General features: G+C 42.3%; 1 protein-coding gene across 5 annotated transcripts in view; it reads left to right on the forward strand.

Moving 5' to 3' along the window:
* Positions 1 to 756: 756 nt before the first annotated feature.
* ATP2B3 (ATPase plasma membrane Ca2+ transporting 3) overlaps positions 757 to 23,093 on the forward strand; it is a 380,238-nt gene continuing 357,901 nt past the window's right edge. For 2 of the 5 annotated variants that reach the window (XM_089674936.1, XM_089674937.1), the window contains exon 1: positions 758 to 1,066. The gene's annotated coding sequence lies outside the window, so the exon portion shown is untranslated. Of the gene's footprint in view, positions 1,067 to 23,093 lie in introns of all 5 variants that reach the window. The other 3 variants (XM_089674934.1, XM_089674935.1, XM_089674938.1) reach the window with 2 other exon arrangements.

Genomic DNA, 23,093 nt, shown 5'->3' on the forward strand with positions numbered 1-23,093 from the left:
CAATCAATAGGTGCAAAGGACTGATTTGATTGGCGGAGGAGGAAAGCAATGCTCGTTTTTAATTTTGTAATTTTTTTTTTTTGTATTGCAATTTAAAGCGTCATTTTTTTTTTTAAGCACAAATGTTACAATGTCAACGACCTGCCAAAAGGATCCATTGTGCCTAGACTTCAAGTCTTGGGCTTCCCGTGAATGACACAGACTCTGAAGCCTTGGATCTTTTCCTCTCTTGTCCTTCCAGCTGAATTGCAAGACGTTGGGGTCCTTTAACACTCCCGGTCCCTGCCGAGGGAGGGGTTAACTTGTCCTTCTGTTTCACCTTCCTTCAGCTAAATCTCTATTCACAATAACCCGACCCCCCCCCCTTTTCTTCTTTTTTTTTACTCTTTCAAATGCCAAAAAAAAACTATGTAAACGTCTTTATTTTTAGTTTCTATATTTTCTGCCTTTTTTTATTAAAGGGTACTTTAGAAGAGGATTAAACAAGGAAAGGTGGGGGGGGGGGGGGGGGGCTGCTTCTTGAAAGCCGAGTGTTCTTGCTAATGCTACCAGCGTGAGCTTTGCGGAGCGCAGAAAAGCTATTGCAGGTAGAATCAATGATAACGCTGTGCCATCACTGATGAAGTGGGCTTGGACTGTGCCATTCGCAAGCAATGGGGGGAGGTTGAAAAAAAAAAGGACTTTTTTCTTCCTGGCTTATGAATAGTCAATGACTTCACCGCCGATGCTCCGTTTAATGCGAATCCTGTGTCTTCTCGGGAAGGGACAGGAGGGCTGAATTGCGGTGGGGGTTTGGGATTCGTCCTTAATGGTCCTCTGTGGTCCTCCCCCCTGGACCCTGCCGCTTTCCGCACTCCTGGGATGCTGAAGTCTGCAGATGGTCTACAGCACAGAGTTCTGGGCTCCATCCATGAGGCATGTAGTTCTCCAGTATCAGCTGCTGGAACCAGTTTTACATCATTTCCCAGCTTTATCATTTTCTTCCTTTGATTCAGACAACCAGAACAACAAGAAGAGCCTACCCTGGATTCCTGTCTTCCCTCCCTCCTCCTCCTATCATGGCCTGGTAAGAGATCATTATGTATATTAATATTTTTTTTTCATGCTCCCTCTACATGCAACGGGGGAGATGCAATGATGTCGGCTAGGCTACTGCAGCTTGCAACAGATTGTATTTCATTTTCTATAGCTGTGGATTGTTCGGCTTCATATGACGGAGATGCAGACCGGTGATCCCTTTGCAAGGATTGGGGATGCCGTGCGTGTATCTGTGGATCGGAGTGGAGCATACCTGTCTAGGATGATCATCCTTGTATTTTCAGGCTCTAAAACCAGAGCAAGAGAGGGAGAGAAGAAGGAGGGGGAGGGAGGGCTTGCGTTAACATGAAACACTTCATCTGCAATGGGGCGAACTTGCCGTCTTGCATCAAAGCTCTTTTGCTAACAATGCCATTGCCGGGTGACATGTATTTGTCAAGTATGGTTTAGGGTTTAGCCAAGGGAAAGAGCCTTGGGTAACCCTTCCCAGGCTAAATGTGTTGCCCGCATTCTCCTCTCTTTACTCCAGTGAAGGATGGAGAGGAGGTCACCCAACCACCCATCCCAATGCAGGGTCTGGGGGAGATGCTATCACTCTGGCAGGTTGACTCTGCAGATGAAACAGAAGCAGCTGAGATCAGAAGGGATACCCAAGATGGAGTGCACGGACAAGTGGCTGATGCTGATGCTATAGAAGGGATGCAGCTTAACGTTCAATTACCTTAGGGGGGATGCTAGGACTAGGACTGATGTTCAGGTTAGTACTCCTTGCTCTTGGACCACATTTGATCTATTGCTGCATTGCTATGTCGTGTGTGTGTGTGTTTTTTTTTTCCTTTTATTCAACTGCAGGGTAGGGGGAGGGATCCTGCTCTAACACCGAAAGCAGCCAGTTCCTAATTCTGATTGGACGGATGGCAGAGAGTGACAGAGGGGTATCTGAGCAGCACTTAATTAGGATGATGGTTGGAAGGGGAGCAATGGAGGGGAAGGAGGAACAGAGGTCTTGTTGCACCAATCTGGGTCCCCCCCTCCTTCCCATTATTGGACAAGGTGTGATGTTCTCCCGTCTTCCCCTCCGGGGACGAGTAGGGGTTTTGGGAATGTCAAGCAGTCACCGAAACTGCCGTCTGATTCCTTTGACTTTAAATTCTCCTCCGCACCGTTCTGCTCTCATAGGTCCAAGGCGCTGTGTCATAGGCTCAGGGGGTGTTGGGGATATCTGCATTCTACAGGCAGATGGAATCTGCGGCTGCTCTCGTAAACAGGGCCTTACAGCAAAAGTGTTTCATCTGTCTGCCCCGAAATGACCTTCTGGAATAACTAAGGGGTCAGTGATATTTCAGGTATGGGGGGGTTCTTCTAGGTGGCACCACTTGATAGCTTCTTGTATCATTGGGGGACTCCAGGGCTGAGATCTATCACTGGAGTATCTCATTCTTCTACACATTCCTAGTGCTGTAGGAGGTCTCGCTCACCTTGCTGCAATCACTGTGTTGGAACTTAACTGAAAAATCCATTATATTCAGAGGGACTAGAATGGGCAGATCTGGAAACACAGGATTAGTCATCTCACTTTCAGAGGTATCATCTGACGGATGCTATTCATATCTTTGGGGGACTCCAGGGCTGAAATCTCCCACCAGGGTATCTCATTCTGCTACTCATTCCTACTGCTGTAGAAGGTCTCGCTCATCTTGCTAAAATCACTGTGTTGGAACCCAACTGAAAAATCCATCACATTCACAGGCACTCCTTGATAATGGTCGCAGTAGGTGGGCAGACCTGGAAACACAAGCATAGTCATCTCATCTTTAGAGGTAACATCTGAAGGATGCTTCTCATAACCTTGGGGGACTCAGGATCTGAGATCTCCCACCAGGGTATCTCATTCTTCTGCTCATTCCTAGTGCTGTAGGCGGTCTCGCTCATCTTGCTGCATTTACTATGTTGTAACTTAACTGGAAAATCCATCACATTCAGAGAGACTCTCCGGTAATGGCTGCAGCAGGTGGGCAGACCTGGAAACACAGGCATAGTCATCTCACCTTCAGAGGTATCATCTGACAGACTCTTCTTCTTTTCCAGTAACTACCCAACGCTGGAATAAAAGATTTGAGCATTGGGGAGTAAAGTGGATTTGCTGGACTTTGATCCATATGGCTTTAGAATATGGGCGTGGTGACTATTAACAGCTGACCTCCATGCAGAGGTGATGGAACTAAGGTGGGATGGGGGACATAAAATGGACATTGGCACATAACACGTGATCAGAGACACTAAAGATATTGAAAAGTTCTCTATGTTGAGTTGACATATCCACTTCAATCTATACATTCATTTCAGATTACATAAATATGATAATGCTCTTGACAGCTCTATACGATAGATAGATAGATAGATAGATAGATAGATAGATAGATAGATAGATAGATAGATAATGATGTGCATCTGTCCTTAACTTGTCCTCTTTAGTCAAGTGAAGTGTCATTTGTGCAGTGGGAGAATGGAGGGGTGGTGAATAACATAGCTTCATTCTTATGTTATATAATAGTAAATAACCAGGAAATGTCAAATAAATTAGGCTAGCTAGAAAGAAGAACATCTAATAGCGTGTATGTGTTGGGGGAGCTTTAACGGGATCATAAAGATATTGTTCAAGCAGTAGTTTTTAATTAATAAAAGATCACATAGTACTTGTGTATATTGTACTGTTAAAAAATAGTTAATATTAAATATACGTAAATGCATGCAGGCAGATAGTGTAACATGCATGCAGTCATTTAAAAAAAAAAAGTATTATTATTAATAATAATATTAATTTAATAATAATAATAATAATAATAATATTTTTTTTTATATAGTAAAACATGTCAAAGTGCCCATGAATGTGTATACTGTATACTGTGTTTATGTATATATATATTTTTTCCTTTGTGTGTGTACACAATTAAAAATAAATATAGGTGTGCAAATATAGGTGCATGCAGTAGTGTTTAAATATTAAAGGTGCCACCTGTACCTATCTATGTAGTACTATTTAAAAAATAATAACATGTACACAGGAAATGTGTAAAGTTTATGCAGTAGTATTTAATTATAAAAATAATAATAATAATAATAATAATGATACATATAGGTGTATGCACACAGGGATCTTGCAAAGTGCATGCAATGGCTTTTCAATATTAGGCCTCATGAACGCAGGACATTTTAAAAAAGCTACTTCTCGTGGCAGCAGTGTTTTGGCATAAAAAATGCCTGACGTTTGTCAAAGTGTCCAATGGTTTTGCAAGCGTTTAGGCGCGTTTACAAGCATCAAGTGCTTGTGCATTAATTCACTTCGTTGAAATGAAATAACGCTCAAGCGCTAAATGCGCCTAGCATTAACACGAGTTTAGGCACGTACACACACATCAAGCATTTTTTCTGCCAAAACGCTGTTGCTCCTGGACGCATTGACCATGAGTTTTTTCCTGCTGGTAAATACTACTGCTACTAAAAGCTTCCAAAAGTCTACGTGTGCATGGACACCTAGGATAACATGGAGGGCCGTTTGGAAGCAATAAAAAAAAAGGAAGAGGTTCTGCCTCGAAACGCGTCAGTTTGGAGGCCTACAGTCCCCCAACAGCAACCACCTAGGGAGATTGGACCATGCTGTCTTTTTTGTGATGTGCCTTTGATTTTATCCTTTTGTGAGTATACTACTTTTTATTCAATAAATCTAATTTTTAGAAGGTAATGCACTTGGCCCGTGCGCCCTCGGTTTGTTTCTTTGCACACAGCTCCTTTGGATTTCCCTGGTCCGTTGAGGGCAGCAAGGCTTGAATTCCCAAAAAGTACTCCATGTGGGTTTACTGACATTGTGGAGCTCATCGTCCAGCGCAGTAGTTTCAGCATTCATTTGCTTATCTTCTCATAAAAAAAAAATTCCTGACACCCCTAAAAGTGGCTGGAAAAACACCCTGTGTGCATGCGGCCTTAAAAGGTACAATACCATAGCACCTGCATATCTCCAAAAAAAAATAATATATACTTGTATTAGTAAATTAGTCCAAAATTGCAACATGCAAACAGGTTTTAAACACTGGTGTGCTTTAAAAACACAAGGTTCTGCAATGTTAGACTGCTTTTTATACAGGGAGCTGTTAGAGGAATACCTAGTTGAATAGTTGTTTGCACCATGTTAATGTGAGTAGGTGTGCCTGTACTCTATACAATATATATATATACAGCAAGGTGTACCTAATAAAGTGGCCGGTGAGTGTGTATATATATATATATATATATTATATATATATACACACACAAACATATATATACACACACATATACATACACACACTCACTGGCCACTTTATTGGCACACGTTGCTACTGTCAAGAAAATCTCCCCCACACCCATGGGGCCCCTGGGCAATAGGGGATCATGGGGCCCCTGTGTCCTTGCCCAAACTCAAAAAAGCCTATGAAAAAGGTACCAGGGGCATCTCATGGGGCCCCCTACTGACCCTGGGCCCTCGGGCACTGCCCGAGTTTCCAAATGGTCAGTCCGCCCCTGCCCACACCATTACACCACCACCAGCCTGAACCATTGATACAAGGCAGGATGGATCCATGCCAGGGGCGGACTGACCATTCGGAAACTCGGGCACTGCCCAAGGGCCTGGGGTCAGTAAGGGGCCCCATGAGAGGCCCCTGGTACCTTTCATAGGCTTGTTTGTGTGTGGTTTGAGTGTGGGCAAGGACACAGGGACCCCATGATCCCCTATCCCCATGAGTTGTCAGTCTGCCCCTGATCCATGCTTTCATGTTGTTTTAGCCAAATCTAACCCTACCATCTAGATGTCGCAGCCAGGGGTGGACTGAGCATTGGAAAACTCGGGCACTGCCCGAGGGCCCAGGGTCAGTAGGGGGTCCCATGAGATGCCCCTGGTACCTTTTTCATAGGATTTTTTGAGTTTGGGCAAGGACACAGGGGCCCCATGATCCCCTATTGCCCAGGGGCCCCATGATTTGTCAGTCCGCCCTTGGTCGCAGCAACCAGTCTGCTCATTCTCCTCTGACATAAACAAGGCATTTTTGTCCACACAACTGCCGCTAGATATTTTTTCTTTTCGGACCATTCTCTGTAAACCCTAGAGATGGTTGTGCGTGAAAATCCCAGTAGATCAACAGTTTTTGTAATACTCAGATCAGCAACCATGCCAACCATGCCATGTTCAAAGTCACTTAAATCTCTTTTCTTCCCCATTCCAATGCTTGGTTTCAACGTCATCCAGTTGTCTTCACCACGTCTAGATGCTTAAATGCATTGAGCTGCTGCCATGTGATTGGCTGATTAGCAATTTGTGTTACCAAGCAGTTGAATAGGTGTACCTAATAAAGTGTTCGGTGAGTGTCTTATTATTATTATACAGGATTTATATAGAGCCAACAGTTTGCTCAGCGCTTTACAATATAAAGGGAGACAATACAGCAACAATACAAGAGGGTTAGGAGGGCCCTGCTCCTTGAAGCTTACAATCTAAGAGTGTATATATATTTATTTTTATATTATTTATTTCAGGTACTTATACAGCACCATCAATTTACGCACCGCTTTACATATATATTGTACATTCACATCAGTCCCTAACCCTCAAGGCGAGTACAATCTAAGGTCCCTAACTCACATTCATACATACACATACTAGGGACAATTTAGACAGGAGCCAATTAACCTACCAGCATGTCTTTGGAGTGTGGGAGGAAACCCACGCAGACACAGAGAGAACATGCAAACTTAAGGCAGGTGGTGCCGTGGTTGGGATTCAAACCCACGACCCTAGTACTGCCAGGCAGAAGTGCTAACCATTTAGCCACTGTGCTGCCATATGTATTTATATAAACTGTTCCTGCCACAGTCATACATAGGACTAGATTTACTAAAACTAGAGCACTCAAAATCTGGTGCTGCCAATCAGTGTCTAACTTCAGCTTTTTCAATTAGGCTTTGACCTTAAAACCTAGAAGCTGATTGATTTCTGTGTAGAGCTGCACCAGATTTTGCACTCTCCAGTTTTAATAAATAACCCCTATAGTCTAGGACCATTCAGTTAGAATTCATTTAAAATACTGTATATATAAACTCAAGAACAAAAAATTTAATATATTGCAGCTTACCAGTCCTTAGATGTGGTGGCTGCATTCGTTTTCCATTTTCAGGCTAATAATATTTTCTGCTCGCACAGGAACATAACTGATAATCCTGTCAGTTTCCTTGTAACTAAAGTTGTAACTCTGTTAGAAATCAGAAACAGTATTGCCAGCTTTCTTAGCTAACTTCTGTGAACTACAAAAAAACCTCCTCTCTATGTAATGGAAATTGGGAGAGAGAGAGAGCTGTACTAGAGTCTTAATACATTTCCTATCCTAGTGTGAAAACGCTGCTCCTACACAGATACAGTACAGCAGTGAGCCAGTCTTCTCACCTTAGAGCAGGAGATGTGTTACTGGCAGAATCACCAAGCAAAAATAAAGGAAAAAAAGTCTGAGAAAAAGAAAACTAATGCAGTCACCACATCTAATAACTGATAAGCTGCAATAGATTACATTTTTGAGGAGGGGGGGGGTTACTTTACCAAGTTGAGGAGGAAAAAATGTGAACACCTAGAGGAAACCACCACAACCCTCACAATAAGAGAGGGGATTTTTCAGACTGGTGGAACCTGAAATACAGCATCAGCATTGAAAAGGTTCCAGTAGGCCAGAGTGCTGAAAGTGGGCTAGAATTTAAAACAAACAAATCTTAAATTAGTTTTGGCTTGAAAGTGATTGGAACTCTAGTTTCCCGATGGTATACAATATATCCAGGCAAAGTCTATTAGAGCCATTGTGAGGCTACCATGGCTATTTCCTCTCATTGGTGACATTATCTATGGCCACCAATAACTTCAGTGAGATTTTCCAAGCAATTTAGGATATTGCAAGAGGAACTTTGCAGAGAAAGGTCATCACAGCTAGGCAATGCAGCATAGTAGAACAGTTTTACCTTGATTGTAATATGCGCTCTTCTTTTCTGAAGTTATATATCCATACAAAGTCTATAGAAGTTATTGTGAAGCTACCTTGGCTATTTCTTCCCAATGGTGACAATACCTGTAGCTACCTATGATTTCAGTGGGGAGATTCCCCAGGTAATTTAGGAGAGTTCAGGCGGAACTTCACAGTGGAAGGTCATCACAGCAAGGTAATGCAGCATAGTAGAACAGTTTTACTTTGATTGTAATTTGCGCTCTTCTTTTCTGAAGTTATATATCCATAAAAAGTCTATAGAAGTTATTGTGAAGCTAACTTGGCTATTTCCTCCCAATGGTGACAATACCTGTAGCCACCTATGATTTCAGTGGGGAGATTCCCCAGGTGATTTAGGAGAGTTCAGGAGGAACTTCACAGTGGAAGGTCATCACAGCAAGACAATGCAGGAAAGCAGGACAGCTTTACCTTGAAAGTGATTGGCATTCTTGTTTTCTGAAAGTATTTATCCATGCAAAGTCTAAAGGAACAGTTGTCAAGCTACATTGGCTATTTCCTCCCATTAGTGATGTTATCTGTGGCCACCTATGACTTCAGTAGGGGTCATCACAGCAAGGCAATGCAGGAAAGCAGAACAGCTTTACATTGAAAGTGATTGGCATTCTTGTTTTCTGAAGGTATTTATCCATGCAACGTCTAAAGGAACAATTGTCAAGCTACCCTGGCTATTTCCTCCCATTATTGATGTTATCTGTGATTTAGGAGATTGCAGGAGGAACTACTCAGTGTAAGGTCATCACAACAAGGCAGTGCAGAAAAGTAGACCAATTTTGATATATACTCTCAGAAAACAAGAGTTTCAAAGTCTATAAAAGTCATTGTGAAACTACCATAGCTATTTCCTCCAATTAGTAATGTAATCTGTAACCACCTATAATTTCAGCGGGGGGATTCCCCAGGTGATTTAGGGGGAGCTTCACTGTGGAAGGTCATCACAGCAGGGCAACGTGGGTACAGTAGAACGTCTTTAACTTAAAAGTGATTGGTGCTCTTGTTTTCTGAGAATATTTATCCAATGGATAGATTCCCCAAGTAATTTAAGTGATTGAGGGAGGAAGTTCACAGTGGAAGGTCATCGCAGTGATTGGAGCCCCTGTTTCCTGAAGGTATATATCCATATACGTCTATAAAACAAATTTTGAAGCTATGTTGGCTTCTTCTTTCCATTAGTGATGTTATTTGTGGCTACCTATGACTTTAGTGGGCAGATTCCTCAAGCAGTTTAGGAGATTGCAGGAGGAACTTCACAGTGGAAGGTCATTACAGGAAGACAATGCAGGGGAGTAGAACAGTTTTGCCTTGAAAGTGATTGGAGCCAGGGGCGGACTGACAACTCCTGGGTCCCCTGGGCAATAGGGGATCATGGGGCCCCTGTGTCCTTGCCCACACTCAAACCACACCCAAAAAAGCCTATGAAAGGTACCAGGGGCATCTCATGGGGCCCCCTACTGACCCCAGGCCCTCGGGCAGTGCCCGAGTTCCCAAATGGTCAGTCCGCCCCTGACGGGAGCCCTTGTTTTTTGAAGGTATATATCCATACAAGTCTATAAGAGTAATTGTGAAGCTATGTTGGCTTTTTTTCTCCCATTAGTGATGTTATATATGGCTACCTATGACTTTAGTGGGCATATTCCTCAAGCGATTTAGGAGATTGCAGGAGGAACTTCACAGTGGAAGGTCATTACAGGAAGACAATGCAGGGGAGTAGAACAGTTTTGCCTTGAAAGTGATTGGAGCCCTTGTTTTTTGAAGGTATATATCCATACAAGTCTATAAGAGTAATTGTGAAGCTATGTTGGCTTTTGTCTCCCATTAGTGATGATATCTATGGCCACCTATGACTTTAGTAGAGAGATTCCTTAAGTGATGCAGATGACTGGAGGAACTTCACAGGAAGGTCAACATAGCAAGGCAATACAGCAGAGTAGAACACTCAGTTGAGCTAATCCACCTCTACCAAAAACTAAACTGAAAGACCAGCCAACAAAACTTCTATTTCTATAGGAACTCCAGTGTGGCTATACACATTGTTATATATCCAGTTATACAGCAGGGTCACAAAAATCTTTTCAGCACAGGTTTTTTTTTTCATTAAAAATCACAGTGCGGAAATTTCAGACTGCTGAGCTCTAATTAAGCATTCTTCTTTACTTACATAACCAATGCTAACGCAGCCAGGGGCCCAGAAACCATTGCGATTGACGCTTTCATCAACGAGAAGTTCTGGCACTCCTGTGTACACACAAAGACAATTACAGAATAAATATTCTAGTTGGTGAGTGTAAGAAAGGCTACAAAAAAAATGTTTTGATATGACACCTCTGTATATGTAGACATATTTAGGAGAAGATGCTTTCAATGGACAAGTCTGCAGGCACAAAATTAGTGGCTCTTGTTTGGTACTGCCCTCTATCCTGTGTCTGAACATTGCCTGCAGTCTTGTTCAATCATCAGTTCATGGTTTGTCTAGGCCGGAATGATTTATTATAACTCAGAGTTTTTTTTTAGCTGAACAGAGATTCCCATCTTGTAGCTTGGAAGTCACATGTACAACCCTGCACCGTTTGATGTTGCTTATGGACGCCTCACATTTTACCAGTACCAGTGTACCTGCTGCATTATACGCTTAAAAAAAAAAAATCATGAAGCCAAAAACATTATTTAACCCATACCATCTCATTAAAATGAACATAATTATTGTTTTTATTGTTCTGTATACATAAGGCTTTACTAGACAAAGAGTTGGGGGATGGCCAGCAAGCAGTGACTTATAGCAGTCAATTGAAAACCATCTTTTACTATACAAATGCATTTACAACATCCACAGCATGGAATATCTTACAATGTTAATTAACTAATTACACAACTATACCTAAACCTGGTCCCCGTGGGAATTTTTTATGACACCTTTCTATTCCTATTTTTGCAATAGATTGTATCTTCCACTGTTACCAATGCACAGTTGCGCCATATAGAGTGAGAGGGAGTTTTCTCCCTCCACCCCTTAACCAGCCCCTTCTTTTCCCCCGACCCATATCTCAACTTGATTAACAGTTTTGTCCCACATCTTGCCGATACTAGTAATAAATCTATCAGTGACCTCCTCCAAGGGTATAAACACATCCATGTGTACTCCAGCAATGCTCACTGTTAGAATACATACTCCTGGTAAATATATAATATACTGTATGTAAATATATAATAAGAGAATTCAAACACATTTCTTCTGTTAAAGTATAATTAAAGGCAAAACTTTTTTTTTTTATATTGGATAGAGTGGAGATGGATTAGAACCCGTCAGGTTTTTATTGCTGCAATAAAGAGGATTAGCGAGTGCTACTTCAAGAGAAGAAGCTGCTGTAGCCCCCTCCAACGCGTTTCGTGCGAAGCACTTAGACATAGAGTGCGGGCTATGACTAAGTGCTTCGCACAAAACGCGTCGACGGGGTTACAGCAGCCTAGACGTCACGCCACCGTTGGTGGCCATCCTGAATACTATTGGTCAGTGTGTTTTTTACATTTATATGTATTACTCGTTTTCTGTGGAATAAATATCACCCCTTATGCAGTATCACGCTATGTGGTGTCCTTCATTGGGCTCTCCCTATGAGTGCCGTCATTTGCAGAGCCCATTTTAGTGATGACCCAACGCGGTGATACATACTAAGGGACCCCAGTGAACAGACGCGACCAGGCGCTGTGGTACCTGCCTAAGGACCCTAAGGGTGTATTGGAACCTGGCCTAATCCGGGAGCAGATGACCTGAGTATACCTGATGAGACAGGATAATATGTCAAATGTGTGTTTATAGCGCACTTCTGGTGAGTGCGCATTTTGTTTATTCAGTAACTTCATCTGGCACCCTTGGATCAGTTACCTATACACGTTGATTGTGATCTTGAAAGGATCCTCACGCCTTTTTTTGGGACAATTTATCACCATTAATTATCACCTGTGGGTGATATACCTAGCACAGCATAATTATTTATTCTTTTTACATTATTTCAGATGTTTATGATGATCACTTTGCACTTTATTATGGATATTGTTTTGTCTTAGCGCTGCACCTTATTTTAATATTTACATGTAAAGGTTTTTATTGCTGTCTGTGCCCCTGTTAGGGGAGTTCTCCCTCTCTATTTGTCCTGTTTACCATTATTACTGAGAGTGAAAGAAAATACCAAATTTTGGGTTGTTCCCAGACCAGTAGTAGAAGGGAAATCTTCCAATGGGAACACTAGTTCCGGTGACCCCAAGAGATTCCTTTAACTACATCCTGCCCGGCCTATAGTAATTTGACAGCTGGATGGGACTTTCGTTGTTCCAGGTGGATGTCATATGATGTTCTCCTGGAACGAGCTATGGGTGCAATCTGTCACCAGCTGTGTCCACCGGATACAGCCCATGACTCATAGTGTGCAGGTACCATGTGATCACTGTGACCACTCACATGACAATTGTAAACAATGAATGGCTTCGATTCATGCCATTCATTGTTGCAGTTGTGTTTTTAGCTGTGATTGGTCACAGTGGTCACATGGTACAGACAGGGCCATTCACAGCTAATCAAACAAAAGAAACTGGATGAATTAATTTTATTCAGTAAAATGCTTGTTTATAGCAGTGAAATTCACTGCTATTAGCAACATAATGTGTAAAAAACAATAAAAAATCCTGATCACTTTCCCAGAGTAGTACAATCTTACTATGGTAACATATTGCTTTGGTCACAGTGAGTGGAAAAAAATGGTAAAAAAAAAAGAAAAAGAAATGTAAGAAAAAAAAAAGAAAAAAAAGAAACAGTATTAATTTTTCTTCATGCTGTCACCAGCCAGTGTCCATGATCACCATCACACTTAACTTTCAGAAAACTATGACAAAACATTACAATTTCACACATCTTGCCATGCCTCTTACTAAATACCTTGGACTATCTACTTTCCAAAAAGGGGTCATTTGGGGGGTATCTGTACTGTCCTGACATTTTTGGGCTTCAAGAAATGAGATAGGCAGTACATCAGGATTGTTTGATTTTGAGATATACACCATAGTTTATATCAGGCCTGGACTGGCCATAGGGCACACCAGTCATTTGCCCGCTGGGCTCACCTGGATAGGAGGGTCGGCACATAGAGGAACCGGTCCGTACATTTCTCTCCTGCCACCACTGAATGCACACTTCTCCTCTCCCTCTTACAGTCACTCAGTGGAAATGTATGGTCTAGTTCCTCTATGTGCTGCACCTGTATGCTCCCCCCGCGGCCAGCCCCCCCCATCGCCTGCAGCGCTGCTGCCAGGTTCCCCCCTCCCTGCAGCTGCTGTGGAGCATCTGTAAGTATAAACTGTCCCCAGTGCTGACAGTCCCCCCCCCCCCCCACAGACAAGAGAGAAGAGAGAAAGCTGGTTCTGCCCCTACTCCTCCCACCCTCTCCTCCTGTGTCTGCTCTGCCCACACTCCTCGCCAGTCTCGTGTCTTCTCTGCCCCTTTCTTCCTCTCTCTTCCTTTCTCTCCTTCTCTCTCTCTCCCTCCTTTTTTTGTCTCTCACTGTCTTCTCTTTCTTTCTCTCTTCACTTCCTTCTTTCCTTCCTTCTTTTCTTTCCCTCTCACCAAAGCCACCCAATGGGGCTCCTACAAAAAAAATGTAAAAAAAATAAAATAAATAAAATTGTAAAAAAATTAAATAAAAATAAAAAAACTACTGACATTAGTGACGGAACTACCAGGTTCACAAAGGTCGCTCTCGCGACCGGGCCCTGGCATTCAACCACCGGACTCCGAGGAAAGGGTCCCCGGGCTTGGGGTTGCTCAATCCAAAATGCCCGGGCCTATTTTTTGTCCCAGTCTGGGCCTGGTTTGTATACTCTATAACTTTCCTACAGACTGAATAATATACCTTGATTTGGGTTAGTTTCACTAAAGAAATGTCTTTTTTAATTTTGAGTGTTGATTAATGCGGAGCTCAACCCAAAAGGGGAAGTTCCGCTTTAAGCACTGCTCCCCATTAAGGATTGGTACCTTTGGGGAGCAGGTACCCGAATCTGACAGGTACCCGCTCCCACTTCGCCTAGGCAATCGGAAATGGAAGGTGTTCTCCCTCCCTCCCTGTAGTCTATTGGGACACGTAACAGGTCCCAGAAGACTACAAGACCATTCATGAAGCACAGTGCTACTCATGCATGTGGAGTGGGTACCGGCTGTGAAGCCGCAAGCTATCACAGCCGGGTGCCGGCCTCCTGGAATACAGGGCGGCCGGTGAAACGAGCTGCGGGGGACACACCTTGGGACCGAGGGACAGGTAAGTGGCTGTTTTTTAAAAGTCAGCAGCTACAGTTTTTGTAGCTGCTGACTTATTTTTTGATAGGTCGAGTGGAACTTAAGTTTAAATACGATCAAAAGAAGTCTCTATTATTTTTGTGAAAACAATGACAAAAATGTAGTTTGGGTACAGTGTTGAATGACTGCGCACTTGTTATTCAAAGTGCAACAGTATTGAAAATTTGCCTGGGCAGGAAAGGGGTAAAAGTGCCCAGTATTGAAGTGGTTATATTTTAGGGATTTTGTTTCATTTCCTGTTGTGCCAAAAGGAAAGGGAGTGAAGGTCAATCTATCCAATTGGGAACAGATGGCAAAAAAAAAAATGACAGGAGTTATAACACTCCCTTAGTCTATCCAAAATGAAAAAAAAATGCCTATAGTTCTACTTTAACAACTTTATTGCATGTATTACGTAATGTCAATACCATTGGATACTGTCTTTGGAATCATGCAAACAACCAGGTGCTATATGCTACACCATGACCTCTTATCTGCATTTGTCCTGTATGTTATTAATTTAAAAGTTAAATAAAAGAAAGTTAAAAATCATCTTTAAAGCCCAACTCTGGACTCTGTTGTTCCCCCAGTGCCCCCCCCCCCCTTGAGATGCCCTTAACTTATATATTTTTAATATCTTCGGACTGATAATACAATGGTGCTTCCTCCTTTTTGGTCTTTTTCCAGTAATTGGTAGTCATAGGTGATGCAGAAAGTAACAATAATGCAATGATTCACCTGTATTGCTCTTTGCATCAATACACCTTAAGTGCAGGGTTCCATGCTCAAGGATTGAGGTCATGATGTCTTGCATTCACAATATCTCCTTAGTTTTCTGAATTGAGTGTTTTTCGTTGAAATTGGGAGATTGTGGACAATATGTGGCCAGGGGCGGACTGACCATTCGTGCACTCGGGCACTGCAAGAGGGCCAGGGGTCAGTAGGGGGCTCCAGAACATGCCCCTAGTACCTTTCATAGGCTTTTTTGGGTGTGGTTTGAGTGTGGGTGAGGACACAGGGGCCCCGTGATTCCCTATTTCCCGGGGGCCCCATGAGTTGTCAGTCCGCCCCTGCATGTGACAAAGAAGACTGAAGGTGAGTATTGCAGCCAATAATGTTTCCAGGGGGAACAGATGGACATAAAAAAATGTAGCCTGAAACTGGGCTCTAAAGTATTTTACTTGGGAAGCTAAAATTTGTTAAGCTTTTTTAATGTATTACACATAATTGTTGCTTTTGCTCTCTGTTAAGGTGGCATTTTGACTATCACTAAAAGGGGGAATCCTAGCTGGTCTCCATTATAAGGCTCATTCTTCCCCACTTATCACCAATGTCAGGCACTTTCTTCCCAGTGATCACCAATGTAAAAAGGCATTCTTCTCACTGGCCAGCAATGGAAGAGGAACTCTTCCAATTGAACACCAATGTAAGTCATTCTTCACACTGACCACCAATGTAAGGGACATTCTTCCCACAAACCACTAATGTAAGGGGAACTCTTCCCAATAACCACTATTGTAAAGGGCATTCTTTCCACAGACCACCAATGGAAGAAGAATGCTTCCCACTGATCACCAATGTAAGGGACATTCTTCCCACTAAGCACCAATGCAAGGGATATTCTTCCCATTGACCACTGATGTAAGGATCATTCTTCCCAATGATAACCAATGTAAGGGACTTTCTTCCCACTGACCACCAATGTAAGGATCATTCTTCCCACTGACCATCAATGTAAGGGACATTCTTTCCACAAACCACCATTGTAAGGGGAACTCTTCTCCTAACCAACAATGGAAGGGGAAACTTCCCCAATAACCACCATTGTAAAGGGCAATCTTCCCACAGACCACCAATATAAAGAGAATGCTTCCCACTGACCAGCAACATAAGGAGCATTCTTCCCATTGACTCCCAACAAATTAATTTTATCAGGTGTTTCTGGAGACCTGGAAATTATTTCAAGGGTTCCACTGAGGTAAAAATGTTGAAAAAGAGTGATCTAAATGCTTTAGTATGTACCTTGAGAGCATGGAATCTTGATGGGATAAGTGCGCCTGACCTACTGTATATAGCATTTGGGAAAAAATAGTGTGCTTTTCTGTGAAATGTCAGAGATTCTTGACCAGAGCCTGAAATAATATAATGTGTTATAGTATAGTCATAGCAGAGGATAAAAATCCAGGGGAAGTATTTACTTCAAAGGCCCAATCCAGCCAAAACTGATATTTCAATAATGAGCGGATAATGATAAACCATTTCCCCTAGCAGCTTCTTTCATCTGTTGGAGTTAAGCTTTCTCCTCTACTTCTCTTTAGCTGAAAAGTCCATTAGAGAGCTTTGAGATGCATTTTTAATATCAAGACAGGTAGACAGGCTTGAGTCCCTGCAATAGCTAAGCCTATGGTTGCCTGCTGAAGATGAATAGGACTTATGGGTAGAGTAACTCCTTAACTAGTCACAAATCACAGTCTGCAACTACAAATATTTTCCTGCGTTTTCATGGTCGTTGGTAGTGAAAGTGTGAAGTTCACTTTTACAAGTGATTACAGCAATGCTTTATATCGTGAAGATGCATCTTCTCTATTATTCAGCATCCATACTGTGAGCTCTTCTGTTTAATAATTAATGCTTCAGCTACAGACTTTATCATTGCTCATATAAAATATATGCTCATTTTGAGTTGGTATCTGACGTTAATTATGTATGCCTGCTTTTGTTTATGTAATGCTTTGTAATAGAATGTAGTAGATAGGTAGAGGCGAACACGGAGGCAGTTTTGATGGAACTTCATACAAGGATATTAGGTTCAACAACGTAATATTAGTCACAATGCACAGAGATTATGTGCTGCTACAATATGTTGTACATAAAGGATAATAAACCTAGAATGGCTTATAGAGATATAGCCATGGAAATTATCAGCAGACCACTCTGCCTGGTCAGGCTGTCTTCACACCATTGTGTTGTAGTATCATGTCCTGACACTATTTTTCAATAGATTTTTATTGAATTTTTAGGAGAGAACGGTGTATGGGGGGTGGGGGGGGAGGGGGAAGTATCCACAATATAATGTTAGCAAAGTATAAATGTATAAGATAATAACCTCATAACTCCCTTTGGATCTCAATCCCTCTGTCCCCAATTACATCTCAGATGTCCCTCTTTTTGGTCTGATTTATTGATATCTATAAAATATGTATCATTTAATATGTATTTCTAGGCCTAGGTTTTTTCTCTTTTAGATAGTGTTGAACAGTTAAGACTAGCCCGTCTCAACCAGGGTTCAATGGAACCTTTGGGTTAAGCTGTGGCTTATTGACCTCCAATTTGATGATGCCACCATAGTTCTATGGCCAACATTACTTAGGTACAGTAAGGATGGGGTAGACCAGCCATTCTCTACCAGAATTCCGTAGAACCCTAGGTTCCTCCAGGGATTGCTTGAGCTGTGGATGATTGACCTTCCATTTGATGAAGCCTCCGTAGTTCTATGGCCAACACTACTTAGATAGAGTGGGAAAGGGTTAGACTAACCATTCTAACCAGATTTCTGTGCAACGTTTGGGTTCCTCCAGATGTTGCTTGAACTGTGGCTGATTGACCTCACATTTGATGATACCTTCAAAGTTCTATGGCCAACACTACTTAGATGGAGTGGGGAATGGTTAGACCAGCCATTCTCTACCAGGGTTCCATAGAACCCTAGGTTCCTCCAGCTGGTGCTTGAGCTGTGGCTGACTGACCTCCCATTTGATGATGCATCCATAGTTCTAGGGCCAATATTACTTGGCAAAACCAGCTTCAGGGCACCAGTGATCTTTTTAGCTGTCTATAAGGGGGGGGGGGGGGCATTCAGGCCACCACTGTAAGGGGGGCATTCTTTCCAGGTAGGAGGCATTTTATTCAACTCACCTTCAAATAATTGGTTTTTGCACAGGTTCCCAGAGACCAAGAAATTATTTTAAGAACTGCCTTTAAGGGAAAAAAAAGTTGAGACAGGCTTGGTTACACCCTCAGTCAATTTTGTATTGCTGTCTGTGTTCCCATTGGATAGATTCACTTTACTGGTAACTAACATCTAGAAAAAAGTGAGAGGAAACTCAAAGTTTTAGAGTTGTCACCAGAACAACAGGTGAGGGGAAATCCTCCAATGGGGACTTCTATACTGGGGATCACTGTCTAAGAGATCATGCAAATGGAAGGAAAAAGCAGCATATTCAGATCCACACAATTTTTTTTCCATGGGTCTAAACGTAACTCTGTTGTAGCCTACGTGGCAGCATTCAGCTCCAAATTCTAGAGCTGCATTTAGGACGCAAAGAAATGCCTTAATCCCGTATTCAGAGATAAGTATATTCACGTATTTAAAGTGTAAATGCTTGTAAATGCATAAGCACGTAAATCCATACTAGTTGTAAAAAAAAAATAATTCTTATGCTTGTAAACACTGTACACACATTGATATGCATAAATGCAAGTATTTTACGCACCATTACATGCATTTTCTCTATGCTGGATTTTTCTGCCAACTCCTGGCAGCAAGATCCAGCGTATTTGTGAGCTAATTAAATACGTCCATGTTCATGAGTCCTTAAAGGGGATTTCTCTTACTATGAGAGATTTCCTCTAACTTCCCTTTGCACTTCTGAGACAGGAAGCAAACGTAAATTTCCTTAATGGAATAAAGACAGTGAAAAATAAACCGACAGAGGTTTTAACCCTTCCCTGATCTACTGAAAACTAAAAAAAAAAAGTTTTTGCTATATATACACTTTACTTACCAACCACCAGTGGCGTCCCTAGGCAGGTGCGGGGGGTGTGCGCCGCAACGGGTGACACCTATCTCACGGGGTGTCACTCTTGTCGGTCTGAAACCAAGAAGTTGCACGTTTACTGGTGTGTTTGGGGTCGTTGTCTTGTTGGAACACCCATTTCAAGGGCATTTCCTCTTCCACATAAGTCAGGATGACCTCTTCAAGTATTCTGATGTATTCAAACTGATCCATGATCCCCGGTATACGATAAATAGGCCCAACACCGTAGTATGAGAAACATCCCCATATCATGATGCTTGCGCAACCATGCTTCACTGTCTTCACAGTGTACTGTGGCTTGAATTCAGTGTTTGGGGGTCGTCTGACAAACTGTCTCCGGCCACTAGACCCAAAAAGAACAATCTTACTTTCATCGGTCCACAAAATGTTGCACCATTTCTCTTTAGGCCAGTCAATGTGCTCTTTGGCAAATTGTAACCTCTTCGGCACGTCTTTTTTTTCAACAGTGGGACTTTGCGGGGGCTTCTTGCAGATAGCTTGGCTTCACATAGGCATCTTCTAATTGTAACAGTACTCACAGGTAACTTTAGACCTTCTTTGATCTTCCAGGAGCTGATTGTTGGCCGAGTCCTTGCCATTTTGGCTATTCTTCTATCCATTCGAATGGTAGTTTTTCGCTTTCTTCCACGTCTTTCAGGTTTTGGTTGCCATTTTAAAGCATTTGCGATCATTTTAGCTGAGCGGCCTATAATTTTCTGCACTTCTTTATATGTTTTCCCCTCTCCAATCAATTTTTTAATCAAGGTACGCTGTTCTTCTGAACAATGTCTGGAACGATCAATTTTCCTCAGATTTTCAGAGAGAAATGCACTGTAACCAGCATGTACAACATTTGCTGCCTTCCTTCCTTAAATAAGGGCAATAATTGCCACCTGTTTTTCAAAGAATGAATGACCTCACTAATAGAACTCCACACTGCTATTATTTTGAACATGCACCTTTCAATTAGTGATTCAATGACACAGAATCAGCAGCATGCATGTCATGACTGTTGGGTCTGTTGTATTTCTATTACTCTACTACACCTGCTAGTAAATTATTTGCCATGTAGAAATATCATTTCTACCAAAAACAGTGATTGATCAGGTTAGTGATGTCTGACTGCTATTATTTTGAACACAACTGTATATATATATATATATATATATATATATATATATATAAAATCTCAAAAAAATTAAAGGAACACTTTGAAGGCATATCAGATCTCAACGGGAAAAAATATCATGCTAGATATCTTTACTAATATGGACTGGGTAATGTGTTAGGAATGTAAGGATGCCCCATCGTTTGATTTTTGGGGTGTCTTTGAATTCAGTCCTCTGTAGGTTGATAATTTTCATTTCCATCAAAGTGAAAAAATTATGCAACAGTCTAGTTCATTTTGCTGCAATTTCATTGCAGCAACTCAAAATGGTACTTATTAGCTTGTATGGTCCCCACGTGCTTGTATGCATGTCTGATAACATCGGGGCATGCTTCTAATGAGACGACGGATGGTGTCCTGGAGGTATTTCCTCCCAGATGTGGACCAGGACATCACTGAGCTCCTGGACAGTCTGAGGTGCAACCCCTGCCAAAACATGATATCCCAGAAGTGTTCTATTAGATTTAGGTCAGGTGGGCGTGGGGGCCATTCAATGGTATCAATACCTTCATCCTCCAGGAACTGCCTGCATACTTTCACCACATGAAGCCGGGCATTGTCGTGCACCAGGGGGAACCCAGGATGCACTGCACCAGCATAGGGTCTGACAATGGGTCCAAGGATTTCATCCGATACCTAATGGCAGTCAGGTTGCCATTGTCAAGCTTGTAGAGGTCTGTTTGTCCCTCCATGGATATGTCTCCCCAGACCATCACTGACCCACCACCAAAACGGTCATGCTGACAGATGTGACGGGCAGCATAACGTTCTCCATGGCTTCTCCAAACCCTTTCACGTCTGTCACATGTGCTCAGGGTGAACCTGCTCTCATCTGTGAAAAGCACAGGGTGCCAGTGGCGGACCTGCCAATTCTGGTGTTCAATGGAAAATGCCAATCGAGCTCTATGGTGCCAGGCAGTGAGCACAGAGCCCACTAGAGGACGTCGGGCCCTCAGGCCACCCTCATGAAGTCTGTTTCTGATTGTTTGGTCCGAGACATTTACAACAGTGGCCTACTGGAGGTCATTTTGTAGGGTTCTGGCAGTGTGTACCCTATTCCTTCTTGCACAAAGGAGCAGGTACTGGTCTTGCTGATGGGTTAACTGCCTGTCTCCTGGAATCTCCTCCATGTTCTTGAGACTGGGTGACACAGCAAACCTACTGGCAATGGCACGTATTTATGTGCCATCCTGGAGGAGTTGGACTGTCTGCGCAGCCTCTGTAGGGTCCAGGTATCGCCTCATGCTACAAGTAGTGAACTGATCCTTGCCAAATGCAAAATTAGAAAAGATGAGTAGGGAAAAAATGTCATTGGCCTCCACCTGTAAAACCATTCCGGTTTTGGGGTTTGCATCATTGTTGCCCATCTAGTACACCTGTTGTTAATTTAATTAACAAAGCAACTGAAACTGATTAACAACCCCCACTTCTATTTAACAGACCAGATCAATATCCCAGGTGTTTCATTAACTTGATGCTATACTCTGATTAAAAAGTGTTCCTTTTAATTTTATTGAGCAGTATATATATATATATATATATATATATATATATATATATATATATATTTTGTAATGTACAGCGCTGAGCAAACTACCGGCGCTTTATAAATGCTGTATAATAATAATAAAAAAAAATAATATATATTTATATATATATATATATATATATATATACACACACACACACACACATACATACATACATACACACACACACACTATTTTCAAAAGTATTGGGACGCCTGTCTTTACACGCACACTTTAATGACATCCCAGTCTTAGTCCATATGGTTCAATATTGAGTTGGCCCACCCTTTGCAGCTATAACAGCTTCAACTCTTCTGGGAAGGCCATCCACAAGGTTTAGGAGTGTGTCTATGGAAATTTTTGACTATCCTTCCAGAAGCGCATTTGTGAGGTCAGGCACTGATGTCAGACGAGAAGGCCTGGCTTGCAGTCTCCATTTTAATTCATCCCAAAGGTGTTCTATGTGGTTGAGGTCAGGACTCTGTGCAGGCCAGTCAAGTTCCTCCACCCCAAATTCGCTCATCCATGTCTTAATGGACCTTGCTTTGTGCACTGGAGCACAGTCATGTTGTAACAGGAAGGGGCCATCCCCAAACTGTTCCCAAAAAGTTGGGAGCATGAAATTGTCCAAAATGTCTTGGATGCTTTAAGAGTTCCCTTCACTGGAACTAAGGGGCCAAGCCCAACCTCAAAAAAGCAACCTGACACCATAATCCACCCTCTACCAAACTTTACACTTGGCACAATGCAGCCAGGCAAGTACCTTTCTCTCAGCAACCGCCAAACCCAGACACATCTATTGGATTGCCAGAAAGAGAAGCGTGATTTCTTCACTCCAGAGAACACGTCTCCACTGCTGTAGAATCCAGTGGTGGCGTGCTTCACACCACTGTATCTGATGCTTTGCATTGCACTTGGTGATGTAAGGCTTGGATGCAGCTGCTTGGCCATGGAAACCCATTCCATGAAGCTCTCTATGCACTTTTGTTGTGCTAATCTGAAGGCCACATGAAGTTTGGAGTTCTTTAGCTATTGACTCTGCAGACAGTTGGCGACTTCTGTGCACTGTGCGCTTCAGCATGTGCTGACCCTGCTCTGTCATTTTATTTGGCCTACCACTTTGTGGCTGAGTTGCTGTTGTTCCCAGTTGCT

Source organism: Staurois parvus, unplaced genomic scaffold, assembly GCF_062004578.1.
Source record: "Staurois parvus isolate SC_StPar_1 unplaced genomic scaffold, SC_StPar_1.0 ptg000154l, whole genome shotgun sequence".
NCBI classification, from domain to species: Eukaryota; Metazoa; Chordata; class Amphibia; order Anura; family Ranidae; genus Staurois; species Staurois parvus.